General features: G+C 48.0%; 1 protein-coding gene across 3 annotated transcripts in view; it reads right to left on the bottom strand.

Annotated features, from left to right (window-relative positions):
- Positions 1-16,214, bottom strand: part of ANKRD54 (ankyrin repeat domain 54) — a 544,971-nt gene that overhangs the window by 498,443 nt on the left and 30,314 nt on the right. The window lies entirely within an intron of this gene.

Below are 16,214 nucleotides of genomic sequence, written 5' to 3'. Positions count from 1 at the left end.
AACAGTCATATTTCTGTCTAGATTTGGCGCAGACTAAACTTGAGAAATTTCATTTAGGTGTGGCACATGTAAACCGTAGTATTTCCATCTAGATGCGACGCGGGCTAAGCTTGAGAATTCCATGCAAGTGTGGCACATGCTAACAATCACATTTCTGTCTAGATTTGGCGCTTCTATCTAAGAGTGGACATGCTAACATTCACAGTTCTAAAAGAGTGGACATGCAAGTATTATTGCACTTTATGTTATTGATAGGTAAGATAGAGTGGCAGGGGTTTTCTGGAGTAGAGTGATTGCTCTATTCCCCACCCATGCCACACTCACGGTTTTTGTTGGTGTCTGTTGGTTGCTGGCTTCCTTGGCTTCTCCTGCTGACACCTGCGGACACTTCCTGGAGTCGCCTCTGTTGGAGTCGCCCTTGGCCTCGGGGCCCTTAGCCGCTGGGGGCTGCCGGGCAGAGGGCTGCCCTGGGAGGACCGGTGATGAAGTGTGGATGCACCAATGGGAGGGAGGGAGGGCGGGTCGGGAGGCGGGCTGGGGAGCCATGAGCGGGTGCGGGGAGGGAGGGATGCAAAGGCCAGCTACTGGGCACGGGCCTACCAGTCATAGGGCTGGGGGGAAAAAACACCAGGAGGGTGCTGCTGGGGGCACACTCACCGCGCTCCGAGGGTATGTAAAGCGGGCTGGGAGGCGGGAGGAGGGTCGGGAAGGGGAAGAGAGAGCGCGAGGGCCGGGACAAGCGACGGTGCACGCAGGTGCAGGGGGCCTATGCAGGGGCCGGATGGAGCTAAAATCAGGGCCCAGAAGGGTCTGGACTGCGCTGCACTCACCTCGAGGCGTCCAGGTGGAAAGTGGCGCTCGAGGTGAGTTGCAGGGGCCTACTTCCTACACAGGAATGCAAGTGGCCTATCAGGGGAGGGGGCGGGCTGGGAGGCGGGAGGAGGGTCGGGAAGGGGAAGAGAGAGCGCGAGGGCCGGGACAAGCGACGGTGTACGCAGGTGCAGGGGGCCTATGCAGGGGCCGGATGGAGCTAAAATCAGGGCCCAGAAGGGTCTTGACTGCGCTGCACTCACCTCGAGGCGTCCAGGTGGAAAGTGGCGCTCGAGGTGAGTTGCAGGGGCCTACTTCCTACACAGGAATGCAAGTGGCCTATCAGGGGAGGGGGCGGGCTGGGAGGCGGGAGGAGGGTCGGGAAGGGGAAGAGAGAGCGCGAGGGCCGGGACAAGCGACGGTGTACGCAGGTGCAGGGGGCCTATGCAGGGGCCGGATGGAGCTAAAATCAGGGCCCAGAAGGGTCTTGACTGCGCTGCACTCACCTCGAGGCGTCCAGGTGGAAAGTGGCGCTCGAGGTGAGTTGCAGGGGCCTACTTCCTACACAGGAATGCAAGTGGCCTATCAGGGGAGGGGGCGGGCTGGGAGGCGGGAGGAGGGTCGGGAAGGGGAAGAGAGAGCGCGAGGGCCGGGACAAGCGACGGTGCACGCAGGTGCAGGGGGCCTATGCAGGGGCCGGATGGAGCTAAAATCAGGGCCCAGAAGGGTCTTGACTGCGCTGCACTCACCTCGAGGCGTCCAGGTGGAAAGTGGCGCTCGAGGTGAGTTGCAGGGGCCTACTTCCTACACAGGAATGCAAGTGGCCTATCAGGGGAGGGGGCGGGCTGGGAGGCGGGAGGAGGGTCGGGAAGGGGAAGAGAGAGCGCGAGGGCCGGGACAAGCGACGGTGCACGCAGGTGCAGGGGGCCTATGCAGGGGCCGGATGGAGCTAAAATCAGGGCCCAGAAGGGTCTTGACTGCGCTGCACTCACCTCGAGGCGTCCAGGTGGAAAGTGGCGCTCGAGGTGAGTTGCAGGGGCCTACTTCCTACACAGGAATGCAAGTGGCCTATCAGGGGAGGGGGCGGGCTGGGAGGCGGGAGGAGGGTCGGGAAGGGGAAGAGAGAGCGCGAGGGCCGGGACAAGCGACGGTGTACGCAGGTGCAGGGGGCCTATGCAGGGGCCGGATGGAGCTAAAATCAGGGCCCAGAAGGGTCTTGACTGCGCTGCACTCACCTCGAGGCGTCCAGGTGGAAAGTCTCCTGCAGCAGTATGATGTCCGCCGCCCCTCTGTTAATTGGTGCTCCTAGTTTTTTCCATTTTACTGGGGTGTTCTGGCCCTGTATGTTATGTGAAAGAATTTTTAATGGCATTGTTACTGCAACTGTGTATTCTCTTTTGGTCCCCTTGCATCAGGTTCACCTAACGTCTCCATGTATTCAGACACTGTGTTCCCCTATTCCCTGTCCCCACAATCCCCCTCCCAGCCCCCAAAAACAACTCCCCTCCTCCCTTCCCACTTCCGTTCTAGGCTCAGTATCTTGCAATTCATCCCAAGAGACTTGGGAACTGGCCCACGTTTTATCCCGGAAAAACTAAGTTTGCGCTAACCTTCTAAGGATTCCAAATGGTACCCCGATTACTGCCCCCATCCGGCCCGTTTAAACCAGCTGGGTTACTCCTACAAAAAGCGGGGAAGAGGGGTAGGTGTTACGCATCCCGCCCTTGCTTCCCCATGTGTTCCCAGTGCATCCTAAGAGTCATTTCTTCTGAAGCCCTACGTTCATGCTCTTTATCGGTCACTGTCCCCTCTCAGTTTCGTTGAAGGACCTTTTAATTTGTCTCCTCTTCTCCCACTTGCGGTAGACCAGTCCCATGGTGTGTTTCTTTACCAAGAGGCCCCTCGCCTTTTCTCACAGGAGTCGGCCTCCACCTCCTCCATCCCTAGGATTGACACGCCTTCGGTGCATGTAGTGGCCCTCTGTTGCTTCCCATCCCAAGAAAACAGTAAGCCAAAAGGGCATGTCCATTTGTAGGCAAATTTTATCTATTAGTGCCTTTGTCACTGGACCCATTGCTCTTCTTTTCTGTAGTTCTTTTCTGCCACCAGGTCTTGGAACAGGAGTACTTGTGATCCGTTTATTGTGATAGACGTCTGTCCGCTGGCTGCACAGAGGATTTTTTCCTTCTCTTCGTAGGAGTCCAGCACATCTCTTGGTCTATCTCCCTGTGTAGACCTTTTGGGGCCCGCCCTGTGAATGCGGTCAATACGAATGTCCAATGGAAAGGATTCCATCATGAGGGTTTGCGGAGCATTGTTGCACAATTAGTATTAGGTCTGCATCTGTATTTTTGTCTCTGTGAGGCCTTTGATTCTTATGTTCGACTGTTAGGCAAGATTGAATGCAGTAACCCTGTGGGAGACTACACCAGCCCTGCCCTCTTGGTAATAGGTAACCCGCCTCTTGGTACAGGTCTGTACTACACAAGTTGGTAGAGTGACTGAGCAGACAGACTTATCTAAAGAGGGGTAAATGTGAGCTGTAGAGATGCAACCCTGAGATTCACAATTACAATCATCCAAATAACACTTATTCTTAAGGTTTTCTAGTAAAATAATGATTTATTTAACAGTCAGTTTTAAATAAGCCTTCTTTAGAAAGGGCAATATGCAACAATAAAAATAAACTTCATAACACTTCCTCAGATTTAAGGTAAGCAAGTAGATACCCTTTTGGGATGCCACAGATACACTTCCTACACCCTGAGGTGACTTCAATTACTAGGGCAATGTTGGCATTAATATATCACTTTTGGCACTTAATACAATTCTGAGGTTGTGGAAAAAGAAAAGGTTAGGGAAGGAAAAAGGTTAACAGGTTTTCAGAGCATGTGAATACTTTTCAATCTCCCAACGAAGTCTAGGTTAGACCTTTCCAAGCAATACAAGTTAAACATATGCATCACCTATGGCGACAGTTAAAACCAAAGTCAACAGGTCAGAGGAGTCTGCAGGGAGCCAGGACAGCCAAAGTCAGTTTGAACAATGTCTATGGAGCTGAGGCACTTCTTTAGATAAAACATTGTGCAAGACTTTTGTGCTAAGAGAGTATGTAGAAAAAGAAACACTATTGGGCCACAAGCTGTTAGGCTTGTGAAGGGCAGAGCTGGAATCAACTCTGTAAAAAGCAGCTACTGCAAGTCTCCAGTGAGAACAAGCGAGCTACAGACCCTTAGTCAAAACAGTACCATAAGTTTGAAGAAGAGGATCCAGCTGGCTTCTCTTCAGGTTGCAGTCCTGCAGATCCTGTGCCTCAGTCGTAGGGACAAGAGGGAGGACGTCTAGAGGACTGCTGCACTGCAGTTAATGTCGGCACCGGCTACGGGCTCTCTTCAGATCAGTGGCACTTTGCGGTTTCAGCTACCTGTCAATAGCACCACCACGGTTCTTGGACACTTGATGGGCTTCCCTTGTTTCTGGCGTCCAGCACTCTGTTGAGGTGCCTCAGGCTTGGGTCATACTGCTTCGGAAGGGTCCTCAGGATCTTCTTGTAGCTCGGGTGCGGCTTAAAGCCGATGCACTCGATTCTGGGTTGCCTGACGCCTGGCACTCGATTCCAGTAGCAGCAAGAAAGTACAGCCAGCAGGGAGAGGGTTTCCAGCAAAGTTCGTCTTGGGGTCAGTTGATCCCACCAACCGAAGGGAAGAAGTCATTTGTTCAGGGTTTCTCTAATTGATTAGAAGTTTGGAGCTTCAGCACTGCAGCAGGGCTTCACCGGGCAATTCAACAGTCCAGGAGGGTGCAGCAAGCATCTCTTCCAGTTTCCTTCGTTGGATGTTTCGTCCAGTGGTCAACCCTTTGTTCAGTTCCAGAAGCCTCGCCTTTTATGCAGGTTTCTCCCATTCATGCCAAGCCTAGCTGTCACTCACACAGTAGGGCGACTGTCCTGCAAGGACAGCCAGCCAGCCAATCACCACTGGGTGCATTCAGGTAACCAAGGAGACTAAGGACAGGGAGTTCCGGGCACCTCCCTCGCTTCCTGCCCTGCCAACACACTGTAGCCATATGCGGGTTTCAGCACTGAAGCCCGCCAAAGGCAAAACGAATGCAAGGGTTAAGCCTGATTTGGCGCGCAGAGTAAAACCCAAGAATGACCTCACCAGCAAGAAATGGCGATAAAAGAAGACTGGGGCCATTTTGACCAAATGGGCACCCATGGGTGCTATACTGCAGCTGAGGATTACGCCTGTGTTAAAAAAGCACAATGGTAGGAAAATTAAACCACTGCATTCAACCATTAAAAGTAGTGAGGGTTAACATAAAAACATTATACATGAGTAAGTAGGAAAAGGGCTTACTAAGTAACCCCCCAGTACTTCCACATTAAGATGGGGTGTACTGGACCTACATAGGAAAAACAGGTAAGTAAAGTCAATTTCACTTTACTACTCTTGGGAACAGTAGTTTACCCAAGAGAAGGTATTTAAACCTTATGATAAATCCAAAGGACTTCTCTGTGACACTGCACTGAAGGTGCTGTGTGTCACAATGCAAAAGGCCTATGGAGTTTGTCAGACTCCAAAACCAAAGAAACACAGAATCCAAATCAGATCAGAAATACATGAGAGAGTGAGAAAAAGGTCTCACCTCACTCGAGGATAAAAATGTAAAGTCCTAAACTCCAGCAAGAGAGCTTGGGGTCTCCAAGGTTGAAGGGAATTAGCACAGAAATTAGAATTCTGCCCAACATCGACCTTCTAGAACGTTTCTCAAGGTCTTCGGCCTGAATTTCCAAATTGTGCGTTGCAGTGGCGATTTGTTCCAACAGATCAGAGTTCTGCCGAAGTTCGTTGGAAATTTCAGACAGACCCTGTCCCGTAATGTCTACCCTGTATCTCATGGTGTTGATTTCTTCCCTAACCTCTATCATGGAACCTTTTTGTTCTTCGTCAGGCTTGCCATCTGCTCCTGAAAGGAGGCAGTCATCCTCTCGTCCATGCACTTGAGGCAGTCCTTCAGGTCTTCCTTGCTGAGTGCCATGTCACTGTTCTATTGGGGGACCCTCGCCTCCCTTGTGTTTTTCTGTCTCGCTTGCTGGGTTTTCTATTGGGCTTTGCAGCAAGCACCACCTGGAAACACAATGTCCCGTTTCCTATTCCCGCCAGCACGAGGACGCCTAAGGAGTCTATTGATCCTTGTGCCATTTCGCTAAGGTCCATTGATCCTTGCACCGATGCGCGAAAGTCCTTTCTGTTCCTTAGAGTCTTTGAGCGGTACGAGAGTGAAGACGTAGCACTGGTTATAGTTGGAGTAATCCAAGAGACTTCGGTCTTGGCAAAACAGGTAAGACGTGAGGAATGAGACAAAGGCAGCCCGTAGCCGTTCCGAGATTGGCAATAATAAGGTAAGACGTGAGGGATGAGGCAAATGCAGTCCGTGGTCGTTCCGGGTTTAGCAATGAGCAGGTAACACGTGCAGCCATGAGGCGAATGCAGTGCACAGCCGTTCCGGGTTTAGCAATGAGCAGGTAAGAAGTGCAGGGATGAGACGAATGCAGTCCGTGGCCGTTCCGGGTTTGGCAACAGGCAGGTAAGACTTGAGGGATGAGGCGAATGCAGTCCGTGGCCGTTCCGGGTCTGGCAACGAGCAGGTAAGACTAAGGCAATGACAAGAACAAGGCAGGAAAGTCACAAGGTAGACCAAGGATTCAAGAAGCTAGAAGACAAGGTTACAAGATGCGTAGCTTTGAGAATTTACAAATTCAGAAGCACCGCCATACGCGTGGGTGGGGCTTAAATACCAGTCAGCTGACCGCATCCATAACACGGCGCCGTAGGCCTGAGCACCTACGTGAATGTAAATGGCGCCAGCATCTTCAAGGCAACCCATAGCGTTCTCAGAAAGGGAGCGTGGATAAAGACGAACCATGGTTATGAGGTGCTAAAGAGAATCCCGCTTTGGAATGAAAACTGTTTGCTCTACTGGGGATTCTGGAATGTTTGATCCTGTGCAAAACTGATCTATGATCAGACAAAGAGACATCTAATGGAACCCTGACAGTTTCCACCCCCATAGATGAATCCCCGGATTGAGTGGCCAAGAACCTGGACAAGAGGAGAGGAGCATGCACGTTTGACTCAGGTTCCCCATGTACGCTCTTCCGGACCGTAATCTTCCCAATCAATGAGGAAATGACGAACCCCACGTATCTTCTTCATACACTTCTCCAGTTTGGCATAGAGACTATTTTCACGCAGCCTCTGTAAAACAGTGGAGACGTGTTGAACATGTTCTTTGTAGGTATAGGAATAAATGAGAATATCATCAAGATAGACAACTATGAACTAGTCCAGTAAATCCTTGAACACATCATTGATGAAATACTGGAACGTAGCTGGGCATTACATAGGCCGAATGGCATAACCAAGTATTCAAAAAGACCGTACTTTGTCTTAAAGGCTGTTTTCCATTCGTCACCTTCTCTGATTCTCACCAGATTACAAGCTCCCCTTAAATCAAGTTTGGTAAAAAGCTTGGAAGAACCTAGTTGATCCAACAGGACTAATATAAACGGAATTGGATACCGATTCCGGACTGTGATTGCGTTCAGTTCTCTAATCGATACAGGGGCGTAGGTCTCCCTCTTTCTTGGGAATGAAGAAAAGAGGTGATGCTGCTGGAGACCTACAAGGACGGATGAATCCCGTCCTGAGTGCTTGATCTAAATACTCTTTTAGCACTACATCCTCCTTTTGCGTAAGTGAATAGATTCTACCAGAAGGAATACAGGCCTCTGTCAGTAGTTCAATGAGGCAATCATAAGGGCGATGCAGAGGTAGTTTTTCTGCCACTTTTTTATCAAAAACGTCCCTAAAAGAATCATATTCTTTAGGAAGGAGCGCTGTAGTGATCGCCCCAATTGTAAATGCTGTATCCAGGAGCAAGGAACTAGGATTTCCGGATTCAACCGTGGATATATGACAAGACTTCTGACAGTGGTCCGAGGTAAATTCAACAGAACGTGATATCCAATCGATGGTAGGATTGTGTTTAGTTTAACAGGGCAGACCCAGAATCAGCTTGAGTTGGGGAGATGAAATAACTTCAAAATGGATGATCTCTGAATGATTGTCACCAATTGATAACACAAGGTCAATGGTTTGTTCCGTCACCAAACCAGAAATCAGAGATGTACCGTCCACTGCATTAACTCTGGTGTTTTCTTGGAAATCGATGGAATGGAATGATCACGTACAAATTGTGCATCCACATAATTTCCAGTTGCACCTGAATCAAGCATGGGTTCAACAGACCAGGTTGTCTCAGATGTAGAAGACAAGGTAGCCAAGACTGAGAAAGGAACCAAGGATCTGGGGTCCATGACAACTTGACTCGACAAAGGGACCCCGTCTATTGTCGAGCTTTGGCGTTTCCCCGCCGTCTTAGGTTTCTTGGGACAAAGTTTCAAAAAATGACCTGACGAACCGCAGTAGAAGCATAAATGATTGGCCCTTCGAAGCTCCCTTTCTGAGGGAGTAAGTGGACCTCGAATGGCACCAATCTGCATTGGCTCGGAGGTTGAAACAGGAGTCAACACAGGCGGAACGGCTAGGGTGGTTCCTTGTTCACCCTTTCGTTCTGCCTTGCGGGCGTCAATTTGCAACACAAGGTCAACCAGTTCTGGGAAACCACTAGGCACAACCGGTACCGTTGCTAAAACATCCTTCAAACTTTCCGACAGACCTTTATTATCTAGCTTCCTTTTCATCTGGCCAATCTGTTTCTGCAACTAGCTGTTTAAATGTTGCCAAGTACTCCAAACAATATTTGTCTTTCTGTTGTATAGAAAGCAATTCCAAGTCTGTTGCCTGTGATTTATATATGGTATCAAAAACACAGGTCATAGCCGTAATCAGTGACTCACAATCATTCATTTTCCAGCAGGGGATTGGCCCATACTGCAGTAGTACCCCCAAGGTTAGACAAAACAAAAGCTGCCTTTGTAGTAGCATCCGGAGAGGAGGCAGGCCTACACAAAAAATGTAAACGGCACTGATTAATGAACGTTCAAAAGGTCTTAGGATCGATCCCCTAGGAACCTTTCTGGAGGAGCCAACAGAAACTGCACTGCCATGTAGACAGGACTTGACTCAGTTCTCGATTGAGCCCTTCCTGAAGCTGAATCCGCTCCAGGACTAGGTGCTCCAGCTCCTGACTGCAAGCCAGCATGTAACTCATTGATAAGACGTGGAGTAGCATCATGTGATGCTGTCATATCGGCCCTGAGGTCAGCCACCACTAAATGATCAGTGGCTTCTTCCATTTTTAAAGGCTTCTGAATATGTTAGGGCCCCAGGGCTAAATCCAGTAGTGGTGGCTTGACACGTTGTGATGCAATTGAGTCTTTCTGACAAAATACCCCTCAAGAGTACAAAAGGACAGATTGAGGTGAGTATTGCCCGAAAATAATGGTACACCCTGGCACTCAGACAGCTGGCTACAAGAAACATTAACCAAGTATTAACATATGGCTTAAGGCAATGTAATCTCAAAACAAGGTGATGAACGGATACTCACAAGCAAGAAAATCAGACTGGGACTGAATAGTTCCACGCTAGATTGGTGAGTATCCTGAAACAAGAAAGGTAACTATTACCAGGAGTACAGAAGAGTAAGAGAAAGGAAGAACCAAACTGTTTGTGCTTACCAAATGAGTGGTCTGGGTGGATGTAGCAGATGAAATTTGGGAAATGGTGTGGTAGTCCTGGAAACACAATGTCCTGTTTCCTATTCCCGCCGGCACGAGGACGCCTAAGGAGTCTATTGATCCTTGCGCCGTATGTCCTTTGATCCTTGCGCCGATGCGCGAAAGTCCTTTCTGTTCCTTAGAGTCTTTGAGCAGTAAGAGAGTGAAGACGTAGCACTGGTTGTAGTTGGAGTAATCCAAGAGACTTCGGTCTTGGCAAAACAGGTAAGACGTGAGGAATGAGACGAAGGCAGTCCGTGGACGTTCCGAGGTTGGCAATAATCAGGTAAGATGTGCAGGGATGAGGCGAATGCAGTCCGTGGCCGTTCTGGGTCTAGGAATGAGCAGGTAAGACGTGCAGGCAGAGGCGAATGCAGTCCGTGGCCATTCCGGGTCTGGCAATGAGCAGGTAAGACTAAGGCAATGACAAGAACAAGGCAGGAAAGTCACAAGGCAGACCAGGGATTCAAGGAGCCAGAAGACAAGGTAACAAGATGCGTAGCTTTGAAAATTTACAAATTCAGAAGCACCGCCGTGCGCGGGGGCGGGGCTTAAATAACGGTCAGCTGACCGCACGCATAACACGGCACCGTATGCCTGAGCACCTACGTGAATGCAAAGGGCGCCAGCGTCTCCAAGGCAACACATAGCGTTCTCTGAAAGGGAGCATGGATAAAGACGAACCATGGTTCCGAGGTGCTAAAAAGAATCCCGCTTTGGAATGAAAACTGTTTGCTCTACTGGGGATTCTGGACTGTTTGTTCCTGTGCGAGACCGATCTATGAATGGAACCCTGACACAAGCCCTCTTTACTGCAGGGGTCCACCCTCCGCCGCTAGGAAGCTGCTCTCTGATGTTCTGGGGATGCCCCTTCCATCCGCTCTTCTACCAACCGGCAGTCCTGGCGTCGGTTTCCCACTTCACCTGTGCAAGCTCTGTATCGAGTGCAGGGTGGGGTATTGCTATAACTTTTCACTCTGCTGCTGTAAGCCACTCAATTCACCAACAGGGAGAGAATGTTCCTGCTGTCTAACGTTTATATAGCTTGCTTTGTTTCTACCTTAATTATAGCCCAGTACGGAGTTCAGGGAAGTCTGACTTGACTCACCGGCGGCCATCTTGGAATCCCGATAATTGCAATTTTGATTGCTATTAACATCGTATATCATTTTTGTGTGAAGTAAATAAACTAATGCACAGAACTATAGTTAGAAAATAAATAAACTTTGCTTTCCTATCGTTTCACAATCATAATCCTAGTTTAGGAACAGAGTTGGGCACTTAGCTGCTAAGACTCCTGCACTTATAAACATCAATTAATATGTACTTTTAATATTGTACATGGCAAACAAGTCTGCAGCAGGCCACAGTGATATAAGTGAGTCTTAGTGCCCTATTTAACCAAGAAAATGGCAAAAATAGATGGACGCTGTCATACTGCGCTCACTTGCACCGGATTTCCAAGTGAATCATAAATGGTGCAGATACTATGCCCAATTTTCTGATTAACACACAACCAACACGTATTTCGACCCACTGGGTCTTTTTCTAGGCTGTATACATGTTAGACATAACATACATAACAGAACCAAAATAAACAACATCCAGCATAACATTAAACACCATTTATATATGTACATTGTAATTAACAACAGCACAGTGTACCAGTGTCCAGCATTAATCCAGGTTGGATTGTGAAAAAACAGGATAATACATTGTGAGAAAAAGAAAAAAAACTTTACCAGTATTATACAAGCATTTGAACAGCCACAGGACAAGCACGAACAAAGAAAGTCGAGTAGGGAAAGAAATAAAAACATCAAAAAACCAAAAACACAGTCACTTGAAGTAGCAATGATCTGTTTTTCACAAAGCAAAGCATAATATTGTTGCCATCAACCAAGTCTGGGATAACACCCAGGCCAGTGCCAGATCCACTCACCCCTGTGAGCATGCCTCACACAAATGTGAACCTTCTAAATCTGTATGTGCACCAGTGAAGCATCATCACAAAATGTCCATGGCTCAAATGACCAAGAAATAATAAAATAAAGTTAGCGATACATTTGTGAGCCAATTGCCTAACCATATCTATATGCATACCTAATGCCGTGTGCAAACACCATCACCACAAATCATTGCTAGGATTCCTTCAGATCATATGGCTTATATTGTTGCCAAATCAGCTTGCAAAAGATATTGTATGGGCCAATTATGGCTCAAACCCAAATGATGCAAAACACAAAAATGTAGGACATGTGGTCGACATATTACAATAAATGGCCACATTGTGCTACATAGGATATATATACGCATTAAATAGCCATACCTTGCAAAGTCTGATAACTTGCAGACCAAAATATATTTAGACAAATTGGGAGAATTAAGCCCCCTGCTGAGCAACCATAAGAGACACAGATTGGTGAAAGAAACATGGTATTTACCCATCAATATGTTGTAACTTGTGAACCTAGACACAAGTAGAAAATGAGGGAAAGTTAGACCGTCGCCAGAACAACCATTGAACAGCACCCCATCAGTAATGTAAGGTATTTACTTTCCATTGAGAATATCAAACAGGACAAAGCGGATATGCCCTGCAAGAAATCACTGGCAAAATAAAATTAATGGTGACGATCATGCTTTGGTGAGGCAAAGAACTTTCCAACTACTGTGAACCTACCCAGTGATGTTTACAGCACTGGTTGAGCAGCCTCTCGGCGTTCCACCACTTCTGAGCATTCCACTTGGCTATCCCCGGCTTGATATCCTACACGCTGGTAGGAAACTGGAGGTTGCAGAATCAGCAAATGGACTCTGCCATCTTGACCTGGTTACCGTGCCCCAATTCGGCACTCAATCATAAGCTTACATTGTTGCACATCGCAATTTGACCAAAAAAAAAAAAGTCAGGTATCCCAGTGTCCTGGCACGAGCGTAATCCATATCGCAATGATATAAGTACAGAAATCACACAGTTGCTTGTGATTTATGTTGCAGTGAATATAACGTATGGCTCGATTGCTGCACGATATGCATACTACGATATTAACGGACTAACCAAAGACAACACGGGAAAGGGAATGTTAAGTGACACAAGGACATAGGTCTCCATTACCAAGTAACTACACATTTCTCTGGGAATCTTGAGGTATGACAGTTTTTAATAAAGTCACCTTAAAGTGTAAGTGTTCAACAAAATAATAGCTTGGTGATTTGTTATTGTAACAGTGCTTGCATTTAATTTAGCATAAATCATCTCACCCAAATGCCTTTGGGACAGCCGATTTGTGCTGAATGAAAAACCTTGTAATTTTCAAGTTGTTTTGAGATCAGCAATAATATAATTGATAGAGCGACACAAATGTTCGCTATGCGTTTAAATTAATCTTTACTGTTTCAAGATGGTGTACACCGTGCAATGCTCTCAAGCAGTTACTATGAGAGGAGGAGTTACACATGCAAGCCGCTTAAATTGAATCCAGACACAGACCCAGGTGGAAGTTACTTTGTGTCTTGTTCGTGCCTGATACACGGTAAGAGCTTAGTTTAATTAACCCCAATCCATATGCTTTTATAATCTAGCAGGACGGCTTGCTTAGATACGAAGAGGGTTAACGTTATATATATATATATATATGGGATACATTACTCACCGTAATCGTATTTCTGATGCTTGTATCTGCTTAGATTCACATGCTGTGCATAAGCCGACATCTAGTGGAAGCTGCGGAGTATTACAGTTTGTTTTTCGAAAGTCGAAAATGGGCGTCGACACAGGCGTGCCAGTAATACTATCCCTAGTGTGACGTCCACTGTACCCAAGATCCCTCACGCGTCTAGGATCCTCAGATTGTATTTTTTCTGACATGAGGAAGCATGAGGAGTAGCGTGAGTACAGATAATCCAAGCAGATAGACAGAAAGGTAAGACTACAAGCAATCATGCGCCTTCTCTCGGAGGGGAGGAAGGGTGGGTCGCATGTGAATCTAAGCAGATACAAGCATCAGAAATACGATTACGGTGAGTAATGTATCCCTTCTGAGGCTTGTGGAATCTGCTTAGATCACATGCTGTGCATAGATTAGCGAGCAGTACCAGAAGAAGGAGGTGGGATGTGAGAAGGGTCATGAGCAAACAGGTGTCTTAGAACCGCTTGTCCCACTTGTGTATCTGTCTTGGAATGAGTGTCAATGCAGTAATGCTGAGTAAAAGTGTGAATAGAGCTCCAAGTAGCTGCTTTGCAAATGGTGTCGAGGGGAACATTTGCAATGAAAGCCAGAGTGGCACCAATGCCTCTAGTAGAGTGGGCCCTTGGCGTAAAAGGCAGAGTCTTTTCAGAAAGAGAGTAACACAGCTGTATACAGTTGATAATCCACTTCGAGATAGCGCCCTTAGAGACGCGATCCCCCTCTCTGCCTGTAGCTACGGAGACAAACAGTTGATCTGTTTTCCTTAGCGGTCTGGTTTTATTTACATAGTATAGGACCGCCCTACGCACATCTAGGGTGTGTAGTTTCACCTCAGCCGAGCTTTGCGGGTTTTGGAAGAAAGCCGGAAGCTCGATGGACTGGTTTACATGGAACTTGGATATGAATTTAGGTGAGAACCTAGGGTGTGTGCGTAAAACCAGTTTGTCCTTGTGGATAGTAAAGAAAGGATCCTGCACTGACAGAGCCTGAATTTCACTGACCCTTCTTATGGAGGTAATGGCTACTAAGAAGGCCGTTTTATAAGTCAGGTGTTTGAGACTACTTTTATGCATGGGTTCGAATGGGGGTCCCATGAGCTTAGCTAGCACCACGTTGAGGTCCCATCCTGGCGGTGGGTTCGAAATAGGAGGGTGAAGTCTCTTTACTCCTTCCATGAAGGCTTTAACCACTGGTACTTTCCACCACGAGACCTTGTTATGGGATGTGGTGTAAGCCGAGAGGGCTGCCAGGTGTACTTTCAGCGAGTTAAAAACCAACCCTGCATCCAGCAGGTGGAGCATGTATGTCACAACGTTGGAAGGAATGCAATCAACCGGGTTGATTTGTTTATTCTGGCACCAGATAACGAATCTTTTCCACTTATCAAAGTAACAGTGCCTTGTATTTGGTTTCCTGGACTCTTTTAGAATGTCCATACACCTCTGTGGTAATTTGAGATGTCCAAACTCTATGACTTCAGGAGCCATGCTGCTAGGTTCATAGAGTTGGGTTCCTGATGCACTGTTTGACCCTGTTGCTGGGACAGTAGGTTGTACCAGGCTGGGAGTCTGATGGGCTCGCACACCGCCATCCTGCGTAGGTGTGGAAACCATGGTTGTCTCGCCCACATGGGAGCAACTAGGATGAGCGTCATGGATTCCTTGTTCATCTTGTACACCACCTTCCTGATGAGAGGAGTTGGTGGAAAAGCGTACGCAAACATCCCTGACCAGTTCATCCACAGGGCATTCCCTTGGGAGTCCGGCTGGGGGAACCTGGATGCAAATCCTGGGCATTGTTTGTTTTCGCTTGTGGCGAATAGGTCTATAGTGGGGAAACCCCACTGAGAGAAGAGATCTTCTACTACGTTTCTGTGAAGGACCCATTCGTGTTCTTCTGGGAGGGAGTCTCTGCTTAGAGCATCCGCTAGGGAATTGAGCTCCCCTGGAACATGTTGCGATGACAGGAAGATGTTCCGTCTGAGTGCCCATATCCATATTTTCTGGGCAAGCTTGGACAGATTTGGCGAACGAGTCCCCCCTTGCTTGTTCAGATAGAACATGGCTGTCGTGCTGTCCGTCCTGATCTGCACCGACAAGTTCAGTAGATGGGGCTCGAACGCCTTTAGTGCTCGGAATACTGCCAGAAGCTCTAGCAGATTGATGTGGTTCTTGGCTACTGAGTGAGACCAGAGACCCTGAGCTGTGTGGTGGAGATGGTGAGCTCCCCACCCAGTCAGGCATGCATCTGTAGTCACCACGGCTTGTACTTCGGGATCGTAAAAGGGTTTCCCCTTTGCGAGATTCTCTCTTGTCCACCAGTGTAGGCTCTGTACGAGTGTTGGCGAAACGACCACTAGATCGTCCCACTGACCACTTGCCTGAGACCACTGTTTCGCCAACCATTCCTGCATGGGACGCATGCGCAGACGCGCGTGGGGGACCAGGTAAATGCATGACGCCATCATGCCCAGTAACCGCATAGCTTTGCGTACTGTTATCTGTTGACCTGACTGATAATGCGGAATTTGCAGAAGTATATTCCGAATTCTCTCTTCCGAAGGGAAGGTCAATCCTTTCTGAGTATCTAGGATAGCTCCTAGAAACTGTTTTGAGGTGCTTGGCACCAGACTTGACTTTTTCTCGTTGATAGAGAAGCCTAATTCGTGGAGGAGGTCGATAGTCCTCTGAATGTTTGACCTGCAAATTCCTGGGGTTTCCCCCGTTATGAGCCAGTCGTCCAGATAAGGGTACACCGGGATTGCCTCCCTGCGTAGGTGTGCAGCTGCCACCGCCAGTACCTTGGTGAATACCCTTGGTGCTGAAGCTATCCCGAAGGGCAGTACCTTGAATTGGTAGTGGCGACTGTCCACCTTGAAGCGCAAGTACTTTCTGTGCGCTGGGAGCATGGAAATATGAAAATAAGCATCTTTCATATCCAAGGTTGCCATGTAATCCCCCTTTTTT

Source organism: Ambystoma mexicanum, chromosome 3q (genome assembly GCF_040938575.1).
Source record: "Ambystoma mexicanum isolate Mex_15411 chromosome 3q, UKY_AmexF1_1, whole genome shotgun sequence".
Taxonomy (NCBI): Eukaryota; Metazoa; Chordata; class Amphibia; order Caudata; family Ambystomatidae; genus Ambystoma; species Ambystoma mexicanum.
The sequence above is the reverse complement of the archived record's forward strand: the minus strand, read 5'-3'. Positions and strand labels throughout refer to the sequence as shown.